This window comes from Ovis canadensis, chromosome 14, assembly GCF_042477335.2.
Source record: "Ovis canadensis isolate MfBH-ARS-UI-01 breed Bighorn chromosome 14, ARS-UI_OviCan_v2, whole genome shotgun sequence".
Classification (NCBI taxonomy): domain Eukaryota; kingdom Metazoa; phylum Chordata; class Mammalia; order Artiodactyla; family Bovidae; genus Ovis; species Ovis canadensis.
Genome location: NC_091258.1, coordinates 17344755 through 17367628, shown reverse-complemented (window position 1 = coordinate 17367628; position 22874 = coordinate 17344755). Strand labels below are relative to the sequence as shown.

Below are 22874 nucleotides of genomic sequence, written 5' to 3'. Positions count from 1 at the left end.
TGGTACAGTATTGTATCCTCTGATTTATGCCCCATAACAGCCTTGAACCTCCTACAGTTAGATTTCAGCAGAGATCAGTTCAGTTCAGTTCAGTCACTCAGTCGTGTCCAACTCTTTGCGACCCCATGAATTGCCGCACACCAGGCCTCCCTGTCCATCACCAACTCCCGGAGTTCACCCAGACTCACGTCCATGGAGTTGGTGATGCCATCCAGCCATCTCATCCTCTGTTGTCCCCTTCTCCTCCTGCCCCCAATCCCTCCCAGCATCAGAGTCTTTTCTAATGAGTCAACTCTTTGCATGAGGTAGCCAAAGTAGTGGAGTTTCAGCCTCAGCATCAGTCCTTCCAGTGAACACCCAGGACTGATCTCCTTTAGGATGGACTGGTTGGATCTCCTTGCAGTCCAAGGGACTCTCAAGAGCCTTTTCCAACACCACAGTTCAAAAGCATCAATTCTTCGGCTCTCAGCTTTCTTCACAACCAGCAGAGATTATCTTTCTTTAAAAGATGGGAATGCCAGAAGTAAAAAGGGAAGCCATCTTTTAATCTTATAATATCTGAAATAGACCTGATAGACCAAATGTATGATCACAGTCACTGGATACTTGCCTTTTCACTGAGGACCACCAGTGACTGACAACCCAAGGCTCCTACACACCTGAAGTAGGGTTTATGAATCTGTATTATCTCCTGGAAGTTACACAGATGCCAGAGGGTTTTATTTTTCCCTGTGATTTAATTACATAATTATTTGTAACGGATTTTTACTATAATTTCAAATATACAGAACAGTTGCAAGAATCATACAAGGAAGTCTCTTTTACCCTTTTGCCAAATTCATCAGTTGTTGGCTGTTGATTGTGTTTCAGGCGTACACCAAAAGGATTCAGCTGTGCATATATGTATTCTTTTTCAGATTCTTTTCTATTGTCAGTTATTACAAGATATTGAATACGGTTCCCTGTGCTATACAATATATCCTTGTTGTTTATTTTATATATAGTAATTTGTGCTTACTCCTTGGAAGGAAAGTTAGGACCAACCTAGACAGCCTATTAAAAAGCAGAGACATTACTTTGGCAACAAAGGTCTGTCTAGTCAAGGCTATGGTTTTTCTAGTAGTCATGTATGGAGATCCAACCAGTCCATTCTAAAGGAGATCAGTCCTGGGTGTTCTTTGGAAGGACTGATGCTAAAACTGAAATTCCAGTACTTTGACCACTTCATGCAAAGAGTTGACTCCTTGGAAAAGACTCTGATGCTGGGAGGGATTGGAGGCAGGAGGAGAAGGGGACAACAGAGAATGAGATGGCTGGATGGCATCACTGACTCCATGGATGTGAGTTTGGGTGAACTTCGGGAGTTGGTGGTGGACAGGGAGGCCTGGCGTGCTATGATTCATGGGGTCTCAAAGAGTCAGACACGACTGAGCTGAACTGAACTGAATCCCAAACTCCTAATTTATCCATCCCCCTCTGCTTTCCCTTTGGTAACTTTAAGTTCTTTCTCTTTGTAGTCTATTTCTGTTTTGTGAATAAGTTCATTTGTATTTTTTTTTTTTCAGTTTTCACACATCAGTGATATCTTAGGGTACTTGTCATTCTCTGAGTTACGTCACTTAGTATGACAACCTGTAGGTCCATCTATGTAGCTGCAGATGGCATTATTTGGTTCTTCTTTATGGCTGAGTAATAAGAGTTTTGTTGACTAGAGGAAGGGATTAAGAAAACAGTACTCTATCTTCAAAAGCAATAAGTACCTCTTAGTACCTGGAGAAGGTGGCTCTTTGCTGCAGTTGGAGGATCTGCAGTGAGGGTGTGTGTCTGGGGAGGGTATGTGAGGGTTTAGTTGGGACCAGTACAACTACTGTAATCTCATCAGTTCATCCCAATAACCCCTTGAAGTCAGTATCAGTCTAATTCTAAAACAGAGAAGAGCCAAACATAGAACTGTTACAAGAATTATCCGGCATCCCATGGTGCCGCTGCTGCTGCCAAGTCGCTTCAGTCGTGTCCGACTCTGTGCGACCCCATGGTGAGTAGGTAGCAAACCAAGATATCGCCAGATCATGACGTGTAGGTGTGGGCTCCCTCTGCCGGGATACCGCCCTACCTGGAGCCCGAGCTGTCTTGTTTTGGTAATTGCATGTTCCAGACTTTACCTCATGCTGTCCCCTGGAAATTGTATCAGCTTGTTTTTCCGCTACCAGATATTATTTGAAGACTCTCTTCTGTCCTAATGACATGTTTGCTGAACGGAAAAACATCCCATGAACTGAATGTCCTCCAAGTCCCTCATGCAGACAACACCTGGCTCCTGCAGTACAGTTTCTGTCCTGGAGCAAGCTAGGGCCTCAGCAAGTCCACATTCCTGGGGCAGAAACGGCCTCATCCAGCTAGCACTTGTTTGCATAGCACTGAATGGGTTTAGTGGATTCAAATATAACTGCTTCTTTGAACAGAAGAACTGGCAAGCTAAGAGCTGGCTTAGTTTCCTCTATTTTTAATGCTGGGTTACCAGAAGTTTCTGCCTGCTCCTTTTCAAATATTCAGTGTAGACCCTGTGGCAGTTTCTGTTTAGGGGAAATGGGTGCACATTAGACTCCAAATGTCCATGGTAGGTCAAGAGAAAAATACTAAATTCTGCCAGGAATAGCTGCTAATTGGTTTCTCATGCAAGGAGGACCTTTTCTGGGGGAAAATACACATTTATTCATAGGAAGGGCAGGAAGGAGCTGGTTTTCTCCAGGGCGCTTGCCAATTTCCAGCAGCAGTGCTGGTAACACAGTGCCCTGGTATGATCAAGGGAATTGTTGGTACGACACTTTCTGAATCCTTAGGGGCCCCTCCTGAACGTGAGTGTTGCGGGGAAGAATGCCAGGAGTATCTTGAGAACATGAGCAAATCTAGCTCTTTTAGTTGAATTCTCTTGTATGGCATCTTAAAAAAGACTGTGTATTTTGTGGGTGGCAGCACCCAATTTTGTTATTTACTTGATTGTTTGTGAGAAAGAATATTATAAGAACAATACAATTCATGTATATCCAGGGGATAAGGATAAAGTTATATATATATGTGAATTATGTGTATGTATTCTCATGCATGTATATATAAAATTGTGTGTGTATACCTGTGTGTATATAAATTATATATGTAGTATTTTTGCCAAAATTTGTCATGTAGGAATGGCTTTCAAGTACATATACTGAAATCTGTTTAGAAAACCATCATTTCAAGCCAGGGAACCACAGTCTTAAGAGAACCCCCAAATTTATGATGTTCACGGTATTGAGTTACAACCAACACTTTCCCCCAGTTTTAAAAACAAAATAGGATGCCCTAGTGATAACCCCTTATATTTACCTTCCTCTAAAGGAGATCAGCCCTGGGATTGCTTTGGAAGGAATGATGCTAAAGCTGAAACTCCAGTACTTTGGCCACCTCATGTGAAGAGTTGACTCATTGGAAAAGACTTTGATGCTAGGAGGGATTGAGGGAAGGAGGAAAAGGGGACGACAGAGGATGAGATGGCTGGATGGCATCACGGACTCGATGGACGTGAGTCTGAGTGAACTCCGGGAGTTGGTGATGGACAGGGAGGCCTGGCGTGCTGCGATTCATGGGGTCGCAAAGAGTCAGACATGACTGAGCGACTGAACTGAACTAAACTAAAAAGTATTCTGAAGATTTAACATTTTCATCCATGTGGTCAAGATGGCCTGTGGATGTCTAATGTAACTGAATGCTTTATTTGGGTAAAAACTGCTCTATTTGATTATATCTTTGGTTTAACTTGGTTTGATTATGTATATCTGAACATTGTTTAACCTGTCCTCCTGTTTTACCTTTAGGGCTTAATAAAGTTAATTTTAAAAAATCTTGCAACATTGAAGGCCAGCAGAGCTACCTGTGAAGGAAACATTTTGGTGCTGCAGAGTGGCTGTGGGTTTGTGTGGAGTCATGGGCAAGGACAGAGGCTCTTAAGACAGACCAATCAGATTCTCCGCTTTCTACAGACTGCAGGACTTTGGACAAGTGGCATTCTTCACCTTCCTCCAGTATATAATGGAGGCAATAGTAACACCGGTCACCTCTCTGGAGTTAGGTAGAATTCAGTGAAGAAGCCCCTTAAGGTAGGAGCGGTGCCCCTAGTATTTTGTTTTTGGCTTTTAATAACAGCCACTACCAAAACCAAGCTCTAACAAGTTGAGGGAATTTGGGGCCTGTATTGACTTATGTGTCTGAAATATTCAGAAATATATGAAATTTGATCATGGTTTGGTCAGGGCTCTCTCCTAATTCTTCTTGTTTAGTCACCCTCTCTGTACCAGTGGTGGTGGTTTAGTCACTCAGTCCAACTCATGATCCCATGGACTGTAGCCCACCAGGCTCCTCTGTCCATGGAATTTTCCAGGCTAGAATACTGGCGTGGTTTGCCATTTCCTTCTCCAGGGGATCTTCCTGACCCAGGGATTAAACCCACGTCTCCTGCACAGCAGGCAGATACTTTACTGATTGAGCCACCAGGGAAACTCAGTGCCGGAGGTCAGACTTTGTTTTCACGCTGAGCTTTCTCATGGTCACCAGATAGTTTCAAAAGGGAGTTGAGGTGTCATACTTGCTCATTCTCCTCTGAGAGGAGGGAGACAGGGTTTCACTTTCATGATTATGGAATGGAGTTATGATCGGACCATCCTGCACAAATTCTGTAGCCCAGGGAATGTCATACAAATTCACTTTTGCCTGGGTTGCTGGCTGTCTCTAAGCCACTGTTGTGAGATTCATGGGATCCCCCTGAATGGCTTAAGCGTGTCAGGACTCAACGTCCAGAAGGGCCTGGGGTCTCACACACACCCAAATGAGAAGACTGCGAAACAGTGAGAGAGCGTGGAGTGGTTTTGGAGGTAAATCATAGTATTTTCTACTGAATTTCATAAATATCACTTATCATATAATACCTGTGGACAGTAATGTAACGACAGTGACAGTAAGGCGTATTCTGTTTGCTCAGAGAGCGAAGGACCGGCCCTCGCTTTGTTCTGTGTGCCAGAGAGCACTAAGGTAGAGCCTTTGCTGATTTTTCTACTCGACTTCTGGATCATTTAGCATATTTTAGGCTTTAGCATTTGTATAACATAGCACGATCATTGGGGATAGTATGTGGGTTTCAGCCGGAAACCGCTCTGCTCCAGAAGCAGTTGCCTCTGTCACTCTGTGTATTATAAATGTGTTTTTTTTTAAGTGTAAACGATCAGCTCAATTGTTGTGATGGTTATTTGTCTGTTTATACGCAGAACCTTTTCCAGCTCTTCTGTGATCTGCTCAGGTTGCAGGGTTCCTCTCCTGTCATTTGCCTGCACTCCCTTGTGAGCCAGCTGCCAGCTAAGACCAGTCAGTGGAAAAAGCCAGGCGTTTCACCTGTTTCTCCCCCACTCTGTGTAGGGTCTTCAGCGACAGTTGTGTCTTGCCCGGGTTATTCTGGCTCCCTGCTGTCAGTCCTGGCCTTCTGCCTTGCTCCCCTAGCCCTGTGGTGTGTAGCAGCTTAGCTGCTGTTGCTCATCTCCTGCTGGCTCCATTCCCTGTTTGCCTTTTCAAATCTTCCAACACCATTGTAACTGGTGCCTCATATTCAATTCTCCCTATTGAATTACCTAGGTTGGGCTCTCTATTGTTGCCCTGACCCTGACTGATAAAAATCATTGAACTTCAAAATACTGAATTTCTAACTGACGAATGACATTTTTCTAGGGATAAATCCTATTGTCTATAATGCTAATGTGATCTATTTATTTTTCCTAAAAATATACATTTCTTGGTGAAAAAAAGTTTTGTTTGAAACCTGTAATTCCTATGATGATTTAATTCCTTAACTTGAAAAAGGTATGAGATTTATTAAAACCAATTTATAAGCATATTATTTGAAAAATACTGTGTTTCAGCTCATTTTGATCAAACCCCATTATTGGGTCCTATTTGAAATACAGTTGCAGACATCTGTGATATTAAAGCCTAGTTCTTGAGGTGGGATGCTGTATTCTTCTAATGAAGGTTTGGATGGTCTATTGAAACACCCTGGTATTGAACAAGAAGCACTTTGGTAAACTGCACAAAATACAGAACTTGACAGCCACCTGGAGCCCTTGGAGAATCGATCCTTTTTGATAGCTGGATTGTTTTCCAGATGACTGAGATTTTGCCCATTTGTCTTCGTGATGAATTGTTTGGTCACAAGGAAGAGAAATTCACTGGGGCTGGGTTAGGCCAAAATAAGTAAATAAGCGAAACGATTGGAAAGACAGTAGGGGACTCAATGAGAAGGCAGAAACTGCAGCTCAGTTGGTGGCAGAGGGAGTGGGAGTTGGAACCTGGGGGCTGTCAGGGTCCTTCCTGTGTCTCACAGTTGGCTTCTCCGGAGGCTCCGCTCCATCCCTTTCTCCGTGTCCCCAGCCCACCCGGAGCCATGTGTCCTTCAGGGCAAACACACATGTCCAGGGGCTGTGGGCTCCTGGTCCTCTTCCTCCTCAGCAGGAATGGTGGGAACAGCCACCTTGGCCAGCATGTCTACCGCACTGCCCGTGCACCCAGGTCATGTTTAAGAAAACATGAGCCCTTTCCCGTGATGGGAAGTGTGTCTATAATGTTTGGAATGTAACTTATCATTTCTCAGTGTGACGTAGTGGTACTCGCTGGCAGCAGCGTCTGCTCTGATAACAGATGACTTTAGATGGCTGTATGTATATGTTTGGTAGATGTTTTATGTAAGTGTTAATTTATTTTGGATTTCCTCTTTCTTGGTATATGTCACTTGTCATTGTTGATTGGTATTTGAAGTTTCTGTTTTGTTACTGCTGGGTTTGTTTGGTCTTAGAAACCGAGTAGCCTTTATTATAATTGCATGTAAAATAGAGTTAATTAAGTTTTAGCGAGAAGGTCTTTCTTCCAGCTGTGAAAACTCATGGACCTCAGGGCAGGCACGTTTCTACATCTGACCAGGTGTAAGAAGGGAAATCATTTGATTAAGTAAATGTGCTTAATGCATGTGGAATTGCTTCCTGGAGGCCCCAGAATCATTGCATTTTGATGTTAATTTCCTTAATTCCATGGCCGTGGTCTCTGTTTAACCAAACACATTATGTTTGTGGTAGGCAGGGTTATGGTGCTCAAAGATGCCCAGTTCTAGTCCAGAATATGTTACCTTACATGGCAAAGGAACTCTTCAAATGGGATTCAGGCACTAGAACTAGTGATGGGGGCAGCTTTTCAAGGTGGGTGCCATCTGATCACATGAGCCTTAAAGCAGAGGATTTTCTCCGTCACAGGTCGGTCAGGGAGATGTGGTGGAAAAGAGGAGGTGTGAACGTGAGTGTGAAGAGCTGTTGGTGGCTTTGAAGCTGGAGGAGGGGGTCATGACTCAAGGAATGCGGGTGGCCTCTGGCCCGGTGGAATGGGCCCCGCTGGAAGCCAGCAATGGTACAGGAACCTCAGCCCTCCAGCTGCAAAGGAATGAATTCTGACCACAAGCTGCTAGAGCAAGAGGACCGACTCTCCCCTGGAGCTTCTGGAAGGGAACACAGCTCTGATGCTATCTTCAGTTTAATCTGGAGGGACCCCAAAACATTTCTGAACTGTGAAATAATACATTTATGTTTTAAGTCACTCCATTTGTGACAACTTATAGCAACAAAAGAAAACTAATTATAATGCCCAAGTCTTTCTTCCCAATAAATTGGAAATTATTTCTTAAAATCATTGGGGTCTTCTTATTCCAAGTAGCTTTTGGCAGCTTATATTTTCCAAGAATGGCTGCAGCAGGATTTCCTGCCTCAAATGCTTTTTGAGAACTTTGTTGTACATCCCCACAGGAGGGGGATGGCTGTGGCCTCTGTGACTGGCTCCATGAACAGGATTTGGTCAAAGTGATTCCGCATTACCTTCAAGACTAGGTGCACAGACAGTACTGCTTCTAATGCTTTCTGTTTTTCTTGTGTTGCTCACTCTGAAAGCTTTTGACCATCACATGAGAAGACTTGCTCTCCTGCAGCTGCACATGAAGAGGCTGCTTGGAGCAGCTGCCCAGAGAGGGGTTGTCCACAGAGCCCCAGACAGGCCAGTCTCCAGCTATTCAAGTGTTTTCAGCCCGGGCACCAGACATGTGGGTGGAGAAGCTGTTACAGTGATCAGCATCTGCCTGTGGCCATGGAAAGAACCCAAGCAAGAGCTTTCCAGGTGGTTCCAGTCAATTATCGTTGTTGTTGTTCAGTCGCTAAGTCGTGTCTGAGTCTTTGCGACCCGATGGACTGCAACACGCCAGACCTCCCTGTCCCTCACTATCTCCCAGAGTTTGTTCATGTCTATTGAATTGCTGCTGCTGATGTCTGTTGAATCCAGTAAATACCAGATCCATTAATTACATAATTACAATGGTTACTTTAAGCCACTCTTTTGGAATGATTTGTGATATAATAATAGTAACTGGAAAATATTTTTGGCTATGCATGTAATGTTAATAAATTTGTGCAGAGCTGTGTGCAATTCTAGATGCAAGAAAATCCATTTACCCATCATTTCGTCCGTTATTACACCAATACTAACCACTGTTGTTCTCAGTTATGTCATACCCTTTGCTCCTCATTTTCTTGGTACTATGGAGAGCTTTTCTTGATTTTTCTCCTGGGCTGCTCTGTGCCCAGCCACCTGTGGTCTCGAAGTCCACATAACCTCAGAGCATGCTTTGAGTTTTCATAGTGAGTTACCGTTTTATTTTCCTGCCTGAACTCATTGGCAGAAGACCATTCATGCTTTATTATTCACTCAATGCCTGGGAGACCTGGAATTGACCTTCCAAATCCATTACTAGATTCTTGAGGTGAATTAGATGACTCTGTTTTCAGTTTATATTGATTAAGGAGAAGCAATGGAACAATATTTAAAACTTAGCCCAAAGTAAAACTTGCCTTCCTATTTCTTACTTTACAGTATATTTCTGCAGTTTTTGAGAATTTCTTGAAGGTGTGTAGTACTGTCTCATTAATAACAGTTGAAGACTTAACACTTCTCCTGCTTTAGCTGAGAACTTACTGTATGGCTTCCCTGGTGTCTCAGTGGTAAAGAACCTGCCTGCAGTGCAGGAGACACGGATTCAATCCCTGGGTCGGGAAGATCCCCTGGAGAGGGAATGGCAATTCATTCCACTATTTTTGCCTGGAAAATCCCATGGACAGAGGACCCTGGTGGGCTATAGTCGATGAGGTCACAAAGAATCAGACATGACAAAGCGACTAACACACTTCACTGTATGATGTGGAGAGGACATGAATAATGCCGTATTTTATTAGCAGTTTATTTTGAGCATTCTGCTATGCCTTTCTTCTTTAGTCCACAATTTGATAAATCATGCATAGGAAGACTGGGGGCTTAGGATATTTCAATATCATCATGAAACAAAATAATAAAAATTATAGCACTAAAAGAGATGTAAAGGAATGTCTAGTCTAATCCTAACATTTTGTAAGATGTGGCATCATAAATCCAGAGAAACCAGATTAGCTGGTTGCAGAGCCACAAGTAGAAAATTCATTTATCTGAGTGTGTCCGAGCAGGTCTCCTGTGAGGTGGGCGAGAACTCTGGATGTGCTCGTGGCTCTGATGAGGCTGCAGAACTCAACAAGAGAAATTCAGTGTTATATAGGTTGTTTATAGGGTTCTCAAGAGAGGCCATGACATAATTGGTTGTCTAGAAAAAAGTGAATCTTTGAAATTTTTTCAAAATTTTAATTTATTTTGATTGTGCTGGTTCTTTACTGCAGCCCACAGCCTTCTCTAGCTGTGGTACATGGGGTTGGTTGCCCCTCAGCTATAGGTATACATATATTTCCTCCCTTTTGAAACTCTCTCCCATCTCCCTCCCCACCCCACTCCTCTAGGTTGAAACAGAGCCCCTGTTTGAGTTTCCTGAGCCATACAGCAAATTCCTGTTGGCTATCTATTTTACATATGGTAATGTAAGTTTCCATGTTACTCTTTCTATACATCTCACCCTCTCTTCCCCTCTCCCCATGTCCATAAGTCTATTATCTATATCTGTTTCTCCACTGTTGCCCTGTAAATAAATTCTTCAGTACAATTTTTCTAGAATCTGAATATATGTGTTAGAATACAGTATTTATCTTTCTCTTTCTGACTCACTACACCAATATCTCATTTTGAGTAAACAGTATGTTCTAGTGTATGGAAGATGTTTGTTATCAGAAAAAAAAAGATCAATCTTGGGCCCTATTTGCTCGTGCAAAATTAAAAGTATAGAATACACATGTAACATATATATGAATACATACATATTTGTCTTAAGGGTTGCTTTATCTTTTTGAGATTGTCTCTGTGCTACACTGCTATCTGCAACAGATTCCATTTTGAGAGCTCCTTTTCGAGTCTGACCATACTTGAGTTTATCTTACGTATTTCATGTTTCATATTAATGTCTTATTTTATTCTTGATAGGTTGTGTTTCTGTATTCTCAGTTTGGGCTGCTATTACAAATTACCATAGACTGGATGGATAAGCAGCAAACATGTCTCCTGGTTCTAGACGTGGGAAGTTCAAGATCAAAGTGCAGGCAGATCCAGTGTCTAGCAGGGGCCCACTTGCTGGCTTATTTTCTCATATCCTCACTTGGTGATGGGGAAGCAAGCTTTTTTTCTATCTCTTCTTAACTAATCCCATCAAGAGAGCTCCACCCTCATGACCTAATCACTCCCCAAAACCCTCCATCTTCAAAAACCATCCCTCAGAGAGAAGAGTTTCAGTATATAAATTTGTGGAGGATAAAGACATTCAGTCCATAGCAAGTATCTTTTTTTTTTTTTCCCCTTAAAAAAAAACAAAAGCTTTTAGCACTTTGGACTACAGTAAACCCCGGCATAAAAACCTTCAAGTCTTGAACTTTCAAAGAACCGAGCCTGCATGTCTTGGTCTTGCGTGTCCAGTCGCATAAATTAGTTCGCATGTCTGGCGTATATTGTCCCCCGTGTGCATCCTCTACAAGTGGTTGTGCTTTTCCTCCCTTCCTCCTTTTTTCTGCCTTCCATTTCCTCCCTTCTTCCTGCTCATAGAGTCTTCCCTTCATCTTGCCTTGTGACCTCGTCCACAATCAAAGCCATCAATGGCCAACCAAGTCCTTCTCGTGTTATGTGACTGACACTTTCTGCCTTTCTGTTCTACATTTTGGGGAAGGAAATGGCAACCCATTCCAGTATTCTTGCCTGGGAAACTCCGTGGACAGAGGAGCCTGGTGGGCTACCGTCCCTAGGGTGGCAAACAGTGGGACATGACTGAGGACGCTATGCACAGGCCACATTTTAGGACTCTTGTGATCACGTTGGATCCACCGAGCTAGTTCAGGACAAACTACACGTTCTAAGGTCTGGTGGTTAGCAACTTTAACTCCCTCTGCCCCTTCGATTCCCATTTGCCATGTAATGTAATATATCTATAGGTTTCAGGAATTATTGGGCTGTGGACATCTTTAGAAGGCCATTCTGCCTATTATACTAGGCTGTGCTGATGGCACTGGGGATTCTTTTACCTGCCCTGGTTTCCAACTCTGTGCTTGGATCTCATGATCCTTCTCTTAGGGAGCAAGGCTGGGCCTGTTGCTTTCAGCCTGGAGACCAGAAAGCTGGGATCTTAACACCCCTAGCTATTTTGGACATTTGTTCTATTTCTGATTCAGAGAGCTGTTTTTTTTTTTTTTTTGAACTTTTTATTTTGTATTGCGATGTAACCGATTAACAATGTTGTGATAGTTTCAGGTTAACAGCAAAGGGGCTTAGCTGTTGATGTACGTATACCTGTATCCGTTTTTCCCGCAACCCATCTCCCATCCAGGCTGCCACATAACACTGAACAGAGAGTTCCACGTCCTCTACAGTAGGTCCTTGTTGTTTATCTATTTTAAATATAGCAGTATGTACATGGCCATACAAAACTCCCTATCTATTTCCTGCCAGAAACCATAACTTCATTTTTTAAGTCTGTGAGTCAGCTGTTTATTTTGTATTATTTTTCTTATGTATCGTGGTGATTTTCTATTTTTCTTTCTGCTCTTTCTTAAGAGTCTGGAGCAGTGAGGGTTATGAAATATGAATCTGTCTTATCGTCTTGATATGGAAGTTCTCTGAATTCTAATATTAGCTCAGTATGGAGCGCTCAGATGTATCCTTAGAAAAATTTAAAATACTTGTCCAGTTGTCATACAGGACAAATGAGTGTTGTACTGGTTTGTGAAAGTGTTAGTTGCTCAGTCATGTCTGACTCTTTGTGACCTCATCTACCCGCCAGGCTCCTCTGTCCATGGGATACTCCAGGCAAGAATACTGGAGTGGGTTGCCAGTCCCTTCTCCAGGGGTCTTCCCAACCCAGGCATCAAACCTGGTCTCCCACATTGCAGGCAGATTCTTGACTGTCTGAGCCACCACAATGTAATGCAAACCATGGGTCTTAAAACAGGAGAACTTGTTATGTCACAGTTCTGGAGGCCAGAGTCTGAAATGAAGGTGTCCGCAGGGCCACACTCTCCTGGAGGCTCTAGGAGAGGAGCCTGCCTGCCTCTTCCAGCTGGGTGACTCGTGGCTTTGCTTGTCTTGAGGCAGCATTACTCAGATGTCTGCTTCTGTCTCCCTTGGTGTGTCTTCTCTCTAAGTATCACTGGGTCCGCATCTCCTCTCCTTTCTCTTCTAAGGACACCAGTCACTGAATTTAGGACCCATCCTATTCCAGCATGTGCGTGCATGCTCAGTTGCTAAGTCGGGTCTGACTCTTTGCAACTCCGTGGACTGTAGCCCATGATGCTCCTGTGTCTACAGAGTTCCCAGGCAAGAGTATTGGAGTGGGTTGCCATTTCCTTCTCCAGGGGATCTTCCTGACCAAGAGGTCTAACCCAGGTCTCCTGCATAGGCAGGCGTATTCTTTACCGCTGAGCCACCAGGGAAGCCCTCATCCAGTATTTGCCTTAATTTGGTTATATCTGTAAGACCCTATTTCCAAACAAGGTCACATTCACAGGTACCAGGGGATTAGGAATTGAAAGCATCTTTTCAGGGGAGAGGACATAATTCAACCCACAACAGATGTATTCTTAAATATATTTCCTGTATATTTGTTTTACTTCCCCACTTAAAGTTGCCATTCACCCTATAGGGATAGAGTCAATTATGCCTTCCCTGTGTTCCTCTCCCCAAATCTGTGTTTCCTAGAGAGTAACTGCTCAATAAACTCCTGCTGACTGACCCAGGTGACTTTTGGCCATAACACACCAACCCTTACAGGATCTGCTGAAGCCAGAGGGAAAGTGGACTTACCAGTGTTTTCCAAAAGCAGCTGTGCTTATAAATTCATATTGCAATGAGGCATTGTCTCAGAGGGAGCCTTTGTGGCATGCAGCGTAAAATAAAGGAAAAACACAGAACTAGAAGACCTTCGGAAATTAAACAGAGTTGGCCATACGTTTGAAGAGTGGGAAAGGCATTTTCAAGCATGTCATTAAAGGTGAACACCAAAAAGAAACATCTCAATAGATTTGATTGCCTTTTTATGCTCAGTGTGTCAAAGAAGATTATTCCCAGAGTTAAAAGGAAAGGACAAGGCAGGGAGGCAGAAGCAGCCAGGAGAACTGACGTCTCCTCAGCTCCGAGAGATGCAATGGAAATTTTCTCAATAGAGGACCATCGATCAGTACTGCTATAGCGTGAAGGATGGTCATTTTTAGTTAAATAAGACATGATTCTTCTATCTGATCTGGTAAAAGTAAACTAACAATGCTTTTTTAGCAATTGCAAATTTTATCTTTTAAAACTGTGACTGTTTGAAAATCAAGATTGTATTTCTAAAAATGTTATATGTGATGTGTATAAAACCACATTGCATTGAATTTTAATTAATGTAAGGTAAAACAGTAAATATTCTTTTGGGAATAGAGAGATTAAATTAAGTTTAAAAAGTGAGTTAAGCTATTTGATACAAGTACATTTCTCCATGTTTGTAGAGCTTCTTTTCTTTCAAACAAAGTTGGCAAGTAATTTTTAATTTTAACTCAATTTATGAGGTGTTTCATTTTGGCTTCAGGTGCAGAGAAACTCACGATCCCAGTGGAAAATGTCTCAGCCACCTGCCTGCCTTCTCTCCCCATCCGTCCTGCTTTTCCTTTGCCCCAAAGCTTCATCCAGCTCCTTCTCACACTGCCACTGCCACACTTTTAAAGAAGAGGTGCTCAGTGCCAGCTCTGAGGTCTCCTGCAGCCAGAGCAGGCGTTGGGATTCTCTGATGATGATCCCATCCCATTCTTTATATGAGGGGTCAGCTTCAGTATCTGTAGGGGGAAAGATGTCTCACTGAGCCAGGCATCCCTCGTGGTGCTGAGATGCTTGCCCTGCTTACCCCCTCACCCCCATTCTGGGAGCTTCTCCATTCATCATCAGGTGGCTCTCAGTCCCTGACGATGGTCTCTTAGGGCAGGTACCAGATCTGAGCACAAGACCACGGTCAAGGCCTCCCCACTACCCAGAGCCTCTGACCACCAGGCCAGGCCTCCCCACTACCCAGAGCCACTGAGGACACTCTGGCTAGGACCAGGCTCCACCTTCCTCAGGAGCCGTTCCCAGAATACCAGAGAGGGTGGGGAGCAATCCCGAAGCATGTAGTTGTAAGCATGCTGTATGCATCCTAAAACTCAGTGATGAACAAAAATGTTACCATTCACCTCAATGTCCACTCATCAATGGCTACTTTGTGTTTGCCCCTGGGGTGTCCTTGTTTTATAAGGGAAAAATCCAGAACCTTGAGTTTCAAACAGAAATCAGAACAGACTGTAGGAATCCCCCTGGTCCAGGAAGCAGGAGCAGTCATTTGTATCCCGAAGGAGGGTCAGAGGAAACTCCCAGAGATAGTCTGATTTTCAGCTACACCCCCCGAGTCCTGTTATGGGGTGTATTTGCAGTGTATTTCAGTCGTTTCTGTATATAAGAATCGAGTGTGGGTTTAGTGAACATACAGGCAGCCTGGTTTCAACACCAGTGATTTTGACTCTGTCTGGAACATGCTTAGGAATCTGCATTTATCTCATAAGGCAGGTGTGATTGCTATATTTCACTGAGGCTTAGGGAGATTCATTTATTTGTGTGTGTGTGTGTGTGTGTGTGTGTGTGTGTGCGCGCGCGCTACGTAGCTTCAGTCATGTCAGTTCTTTGCAACCCCAGGGACTGTAGCTCTCCAGGCAAGAACACTGGAGTGGGTTGCCATGCCCGCTCCAGTGGGATCAAACCCACATCTCTTGCATCTGCTGCATTGGCAGGCAGATTCTTTACCACGAGTGCCACCTGGGAAGCTCTCATTATTTGCCTAAAATCCCCTACATGTTGAGGGATGAGTATTCACTGGAAGGACTGATGCTGAAGCTGAAGCTTCAATACCTTGGCCACCTGATATGAAGAGCCAGCTCATGAAGGAGAAGACCCTGAAGCTGGGAAAGACTGAGCACAGGAGGAGGGGACAATAGAGAATGAGATGGTTGGATGGCATCACTGGCTCAATGAACTTGAGTTTGCGCAAACTCCAGGAGATGATGAAAGATGGGGAAGCCTGCATGCAGCAGTCCATGGGGTTGCAAAGAGTCGGACGTGACTGAATGACTGAACAATAACAAGAGCCAAGGTTTCCCTCCAGTTCTGATGGAAAAGCCTATGTTACTAACCTCTCCATGAAACTCCCTTGGTGCATACAGCCTGCCTTAGTTAATCCAGAAAGCAGATGTGGTGTAATAAAGGGCTGATTTTGTTGAGCCTGAAGCCTGTTCACACAGACATGACCCTCACATGACCCTGAGCTTGCAGGGTGTGAGAGGCTCTGAGGTTACAAGCATTTTGGCCCCAGAAGGAGGAAACAGAGCTACTGCCTCTTTGGAAAGCTGAACAGAATCCACAGAAAGAAGTCGTTGGTGACTATCACTGGTCTGGACGCAGTAATACTACTTGGATGCAATTTAACAAACCTGATGGGTCATTGCAGTTTCTGAAAATCAAAAATAGACTCGGAGGTCAGTGATTGATCCCTGTTGCTGCACAGTAACTTCCTATTCAGAACTGCAAAGCCCTGGGCTCACCTAGTCTGACCCTCCTTATGAAGTGTGTGGGCCTCAATTAGGGAGCCCACCCTTGTCTGGCCTGTAGCCCAGGAGACAGGGCCTGGTTTGCCTCTCAGCGGTATAGAGGAAGACACACCTTGTGTTTTCAAGTAATGGTTGCTGGAGCACCCCTTTAAAAATATTTATTTATGTATTTGGCTGCACCAGGTCTTCAGTTGTGGCACTTGGAATCTTTAGTTGTGGCACGTGGGATCTAGTTCCCTGATCAGGGATCGAACCTAGTCCCCCTCCATTGGAAGCTCAGAGTCTTAGCCACTGGACTGCCTGGGAAGCCCCTAGAGCACACTTTAAAACTCGAATGTGCTCATTTTAATTTGCCTGGTGAGTCTCCAAATCTCTGACAGGTAGATGGAGGCTGAAGGTTTGAAGCTGGAAGTGCCCTGTGCTCTGATAACCCCTCAGTCGTGTGGTTCATGACCTGGCTGACAACATGTCGGCCCAGTTTGATGTCTGAAGCTTCAACACGTTGTGCTTATTCAAGAAGAATTTCTAACAGGTATCAGGTACTGCTCTAGCTGAGTCACTCAAGTAAATGTAGAATGTTATTTCACCTCTTCTCAGTCACAAGGTTTGGAAGTGACAAGGAACCTTCTGTAGGGCATAGAAAAATGGCGAAAGACAAAGGCTGTGGTAGGGAGAGACACAGCAGCAGAACATGGGTGAGCAGGCACATGAGAAAGAGTCTATACAAAGAGGCTGTTGGATGTGTGGAGAGAGAGCTTGCAGTGATGGATGCCCGGCCAGGGAGCTGGCACGGGGCCGGCCCGGGACAAGGGCCCAGGTGCAAAAGCCTGTTGCGCGTGTTGATTAATGGCTTGAGTCTTACGAATAAGGACATCGTGGTGTTCTAGTTTCGGGAAACCCACAGAAAGGATTGTTCTAAATGTGCAGCAACAACAGAAAGTGCAGTAATTAATCCTTCTCTAGTCACTCCGCTGCGGGCCTGTGGGGTGAGCAGGCAGTCCCGCTCCATCTGGCACCATGCAAGCCGTCTGGGGGTAACTAGCAGCTGAGACGGAGAACCCGGCTTCCTTCTGAACGGCCCTGCTTTCTCGAGCTTGTCTGCTTTCTTTACAAAGGCAGCATTCTGTTCACTTGTGATCACAGACTGAGGGCACAGAAGCAAATTAGGGTATCTGTTAAAATCTTTATCTTTTTATTTGGAATTGAAGCTGATGAATAGTAAACCAATTAGTTAAAAAACCCCAAGTGTCTAAATATCAGTAATTGTGTTCAGCAGCTTCTCTACAAAGAATAGTATTAGAAAACACTTTAATTGAAATAAGAACTTTAATTACAATATGAGATAGTTATGGAGAAATGCTGTTTTTGCTACTGGGAAAAAATTGAGTTGGTGTATTTCTGTGAATGGTAGGATTTGATATGCACCTTTAATTAATTGATGAAGATGATCGATAGGCATAATTAATAGTGAGGGATAAGAGTAGGTGTGTTTTTGAAAGTGTTAGCTGCCAGACCACATATAAAAATGGGGAAGCAGTAAAGCCTCAGAAAATGAGCTTTCCTTTGAAATCAAAATGCTTATGTTTAGGTCCAAGTTTTGCCATGGTCAGCTACTTGAAGTTAACCAATTTGAGTCTAGTTTTTTTTTTAATCCTCAATTGCTAGTATCACATCAGGTCCTGGGGGTCTAATTCTGAAGAGAAGCACACACAATCTTTGCCTATCGTGAAGTTTATAGTGTGGCAGGGCAGAAGGAAAAATACAACCATGTAATGGAACATATGACTGTAAAATTACAGCTGTTTTTTTTTTTTTTTTTTTTTTTTTTTTTTTTTTTTTATTTTTTTTTTTTTTAAATTTTAAAATCTTTAATTCTTACATGCATTCCCAAACATGAACCCCCCTCCCACCTCCCTCCCCATAACATCTTTCTGGGTCATCCCCATGCACCAGCCCCAAGCATGCTGCATCCTGCGTCAAACATAGACTGGCGATTCAATTCACATGATAGTATACATGTTAGAATGCCATTCTCCCAAATCATCCCACCCTCTCCCTCTCCCTCTGAGTCCAAAAGTCCGTTATACACATCTGTGTCTCTTTCCCTGTCTTGCATACAGGGTCGTCATTGCCATCTTCCTAAATTCCATATATATGTGTTAGTATACTGTATTGGTGTTTTTCTTTCTGGCTTACTTCACTCTGTATAATCGGCTCCAGTTTCATCCATCTCAACAGAACTGATTCAAATGAATTCTTTTTAACGGCTGAGTAATACTCCATTGTGTATATGTACCACAGCTTTCTTATCCATTCATCTGCTGATGGACATCTAGGTTGACAGCTGTTTTGTAATCACAGTCTGTGTTTGGAATTCTGAAAATCAGGAAATTAAAGGCCATTTTAAATCTGTCTTTGGACATTGGCATTATTTCCTTAGAGGCATGCCTTATTAATGAGGACTTCTAAAGAACACACTTAAAATTGATATGAGAATAATGGCTTAAAAATCATAGAGATAGTCTTGCCTTTATTTCTTTTTCCTATTTGCTTCAAATAAATACCACAAATTAGTAGCTAGGTGAACATTTTTATTACAGATACTCAAGACCAGGCAGCCTGTCTTATACTCAGATAATAACAGAATAGGTCCCACCATCCCTTATCCTGTGAACTTTAAAGTAAAAAGGCCCAGTGGTGGACAGAGAAGGCAGGTGGGGCTGGCCCCATGATCCTGGCATTGAGGAGTGCCCTCTGCAATGGCTGTTTTCAGACAGTCCACTGGGCTGGCAAGGCTGCTGTGGGGTTGGGGCCCAATGTTCTCAAGACACCACCTCTGGGCACGAATCAAGACCAAGGCAGATCTCGCTGCTGAGTTCTTTTTCCAGATGAGCCAAGTGTTTCAACAGAGAAGTTGAGACCATGCAGAACAAAGGACCGTAAAATGAAGATCTGTTTATGTTTTGGTGATTTACACAGTCTCTTTTTCCCTCCTGTTACTGCTGCTGTTTTTAGAGATCTTATGTCGGATGGTTTGCCAGGCAGTGTTTCACCTTTCTTATATAACTGATTACTTTCCCCCTGTTCAGGGCACTTTTTTTCCCTTTCATCATCATCACCAAGACAGTAAAGTACATTTGATTTAGTATCTTTATTAGGACGGTCTGACAACCATTATTTCCTCTCAGCTCTGTGATGAGCCAGTGTCACCATCACGCGTGTCCGGCTCCAGCTATGTGCGTTTCCGTGACTCTTCCTCTCTAGGCAGGAGCCTGTCACCAATCAAGCAGGAACTGATTTTATTCATGTTGTTACCTGGCAAATAATCTCCCTTCCACACTTCATAGTAGTCTCACGACATTTCTTACAAATACAAACAGACAACTAATTCGGCCACATTACTGGCTCTTAGAACATGGAAATAAACATTTTTTGAAATGTGACGGCAAGAAAAAAAGTTCTAAGGAGTGCCCTTATCTGAAAGGAACCAACTGCAAAATCATGGCCAGCCACGTGTAGGAAAAAAATCCAGCATTTGACTGAACCAAGTTGGATGAATAATAAGGCATGCCTAAGGACTCTTCTGTTATTCTTTTTTGTTTATTTGTTTTCTTTTTTGTTTTCTGGTCTCATTTAAAAACATTCGTCATAGTTTATTTTGGGGACTGTATTTTAATATTCCAAGTAATCTCCAGTGTCATGCATTTTTACCTGAATTCATTTAAACTGTCTGCTGCAAAAAAGTAGGCAGGGCAGTGGGATGTTTCTGGTTATAATGTAACTGGTTTACCTTTAAAAGTCTTTATCCTCTTTCTTTAAAGAAGTAGGAGAGTGTCTCAGTAGTTTGTAGGAAATTGCATTGCTCAGTAAGACAGTGATTTTTTTTCTTTCCAGCAAAGCTTTGAATGTAACAGTCATTCAGGTCACTCGGTCTTATCTTTTCTCACCTTTGGCTCCTGATAGAGGCTTCCCAGACACATGGATGAGCATCCTAGGGAAGAAGCAGAGTGAGCCTCTGGGCAGTCAGTGCATGGACATCTCTAGAAGTTTCTATGGGGAAGAAACCTTGGCAAAGACTTTGGAATCACACCACTTGAATATATTCAAGGTGAAGCTTCTCTTTCTTTCTTTTTCTCTTTGGCTACTTTTCTTATTTTTGCATAAAGAAGAGCAAGAGAAAGAATATTTTCCTTTGTCTGTGCTTTGTGACTTTTCCTACAATGACTAAAGTTTTAGCATTTATTAGTGCTTATTATTATGATAATGTCTGCTCCACAACTAAGCCTACAGATAAAATGAGGTCCTTTTGAAAACTACAACAATATAACTTATAAAAGAAAGCACATGACAATATTTTCATGACCTTGGGGTAGGTAAAAATCTTCTTCAACAGGACACAAAAAGCAGTAGCTTTAAAGAAAAAAGTTGATCTGTTGAAGTACATTAAGAACTTTTGTTCCTCAGAAAACATCTGTGAGAAAGTGAAAAGGCAAACTACAGCATAGAAGTCTTTTGCAATACCTTTATCTGCTAAAGGGCCTGTTTTCAAACTATAAAAAAAAATTCCTACAAAACAATAAGGAAAAAAAAAAGAGCCCTTAAAAGTGTGCAAGAAACTTAAGTGTGCACTTTATGAAATAGGCTATTTAAACATGAGAATGGGTTCAATATTTTTCATTCAGTGAGGAAATAAGATAGTCAATCAGTAAAAGCATAACATGATAGAATTACATGCTCACAAGGATGACTAAAATGAAAAAGACTGAACATTGCCAGGTGTTGGTAAGGAAATGGAGTAGAGAAAATTCTCTTACACTTCTTGGGGAAGGGTACGATCTCTCCGGAAAATCATTTGACGAGACCTATTAGAGATAAGGAGAAGATGAGCACACACCCTTCTACTCCACCATCTTTAAGCAGGTTTGGATAGGAACCTATGGAAATGCCTGAATTTGCTGGGGGTGATAGATTTGCTGGGGGCACTGGATCGTTGACAAAACAAGAGAGTTCCAAAAAAAAAACCACATCTATTTCTGTTTTATTGACTATGCCAAAGCCTTTGACTGTATGGGTCACAACAAACTGTGGAAAAGTCTCCAAGAGATGGGAATACCAGACCACCTTACTTGCCTCTTGAGAACTCTGTATGCAGGTCAAGAAGCAACAGTTAGAACTGGACATGAAACAACAGACTGGTTCCAAATTGGGAAAGGAGTAGGTCAGGGCTATATATTGTCACCCTGCTTATTTAACTTCTGTGCAGAGTACATCATGAGAAATTCAGGGCTGGATGAAGCACAAGCTGGAATCAAGATTGCTGGGAGAAATATCAATAACCTCAGATATGCAGATGATACCACACTTATGGCAGAAAGCAAAGAAGAACTAAAGGGCCTCTTGATGAAAGTGAAAGAGGAGAGTGAAAAAGCGGCCTCAACATTCAGAAAACTAAGATCATGGCATACTGTCCATCACTTCATGGCAAATAGATGGTGAAACAGTGGAAATAGTGACAGACTTTATTTGGGGGGCTTTGAAATCACTGCAGGTGGTGACTGCAGCCATGAAATTAAAAGACACTTGCTCCTTGGCAGGAAAGCTATGACCAACCTAGACAGCTTATTAGAAAGCAGAGACATTACTTTGCCAGCAAAGGTCTGTCTAGTCGAGGCTATGGTTTTTCCAGTGGTCATGTATGGATGTGAGAGTTGGACTGTGAAGAAAGCTGAGAGCCGAAGAATTGATGTTTTTGAAGTGTGGTGTTGGAGAAGACTCTTGAGAGTCCCTTGGGCTGCCAGGAGATTCAACCAATCAACCCTAAAGGAGATCAGTCCTGAAAATTGATTGGGAGGACTTATGCTGAAGTTGAAACTCCAGTACTTTGGCCACGTGATGGGAAGAACTGATTCATTGGAAAAGACCCTAATTCTTAGAAAGATTGAAAGCAGGAGGAGAAGGGGACAACAGAGGATGAGATGGTTAGATGGCGTCACTGACTCAGTGGACATGAGTTGAGTAAGCTCTGGGAATTGGTGATGGAGAGGGAAGTCTGGTGTGCTACAGTCCATGGGGTTGCAAAGAGTCAAACACAACTGAGCGACTGAACTGAACTGAACTGATTAGAGATAAGTGGGCTACACTGGTGGCTCAGTGTTAGTGACTATGCATGCCAATGTAGGACCCAGGTGTAATCCCTGGGTCAGGAAGATCCCCTGAAGAAGGAAATAGCAACACACTCCAGTATTGTTGCTTGAGAAATCCCATGGACAGAGGAGCATGGCAGGCCACAGTCTGTGGGGTCACAAAAGAGTCGGACATGAGTTAGCAGCTAAACAACAAAAACAATTAGAAATTGATATTTACATAATGCCCAATATTTCTACCCCAGAAATGTATGCACATCTTCACTCAAAGACATGTAAGAATGTTTGTTGAAGCACTGTTTAGGATAGCTCCAGACTGAAAATGACCTAAACGTCTATAGTGGGTAATTGCAAAATATGCTTATTCAGTGGGGCATTATGCAGCGATGAAAAAGACCAAACTTCTGTGTTACAACATGGTTTACTTTCAGATACATTGCAACTAGTGAGGGAAATCAGACATAAAGGAATACGTAATTGTACAATTCCACTTATATGAAGTCCAAAATTAGGCAGACCTGATCCATTATGTGAGAAGTCAAGATGGTGAATACTCTTGGTAGAGTAGTGACTA

General features: G+C 42.9%; 1 long non-coding RNA gene across 1 annotated transcript in view; it reads left to right on the top strand.

Moving 5' to 3' along the window:
- Window positions 1-22874, top strand: part of LOC138418367 (uncharacterized) — a 501494-nt gene that overhangs the window by 119804 nt on the left and 358816 nt on the right. The window lies entirely within an intron of this gene.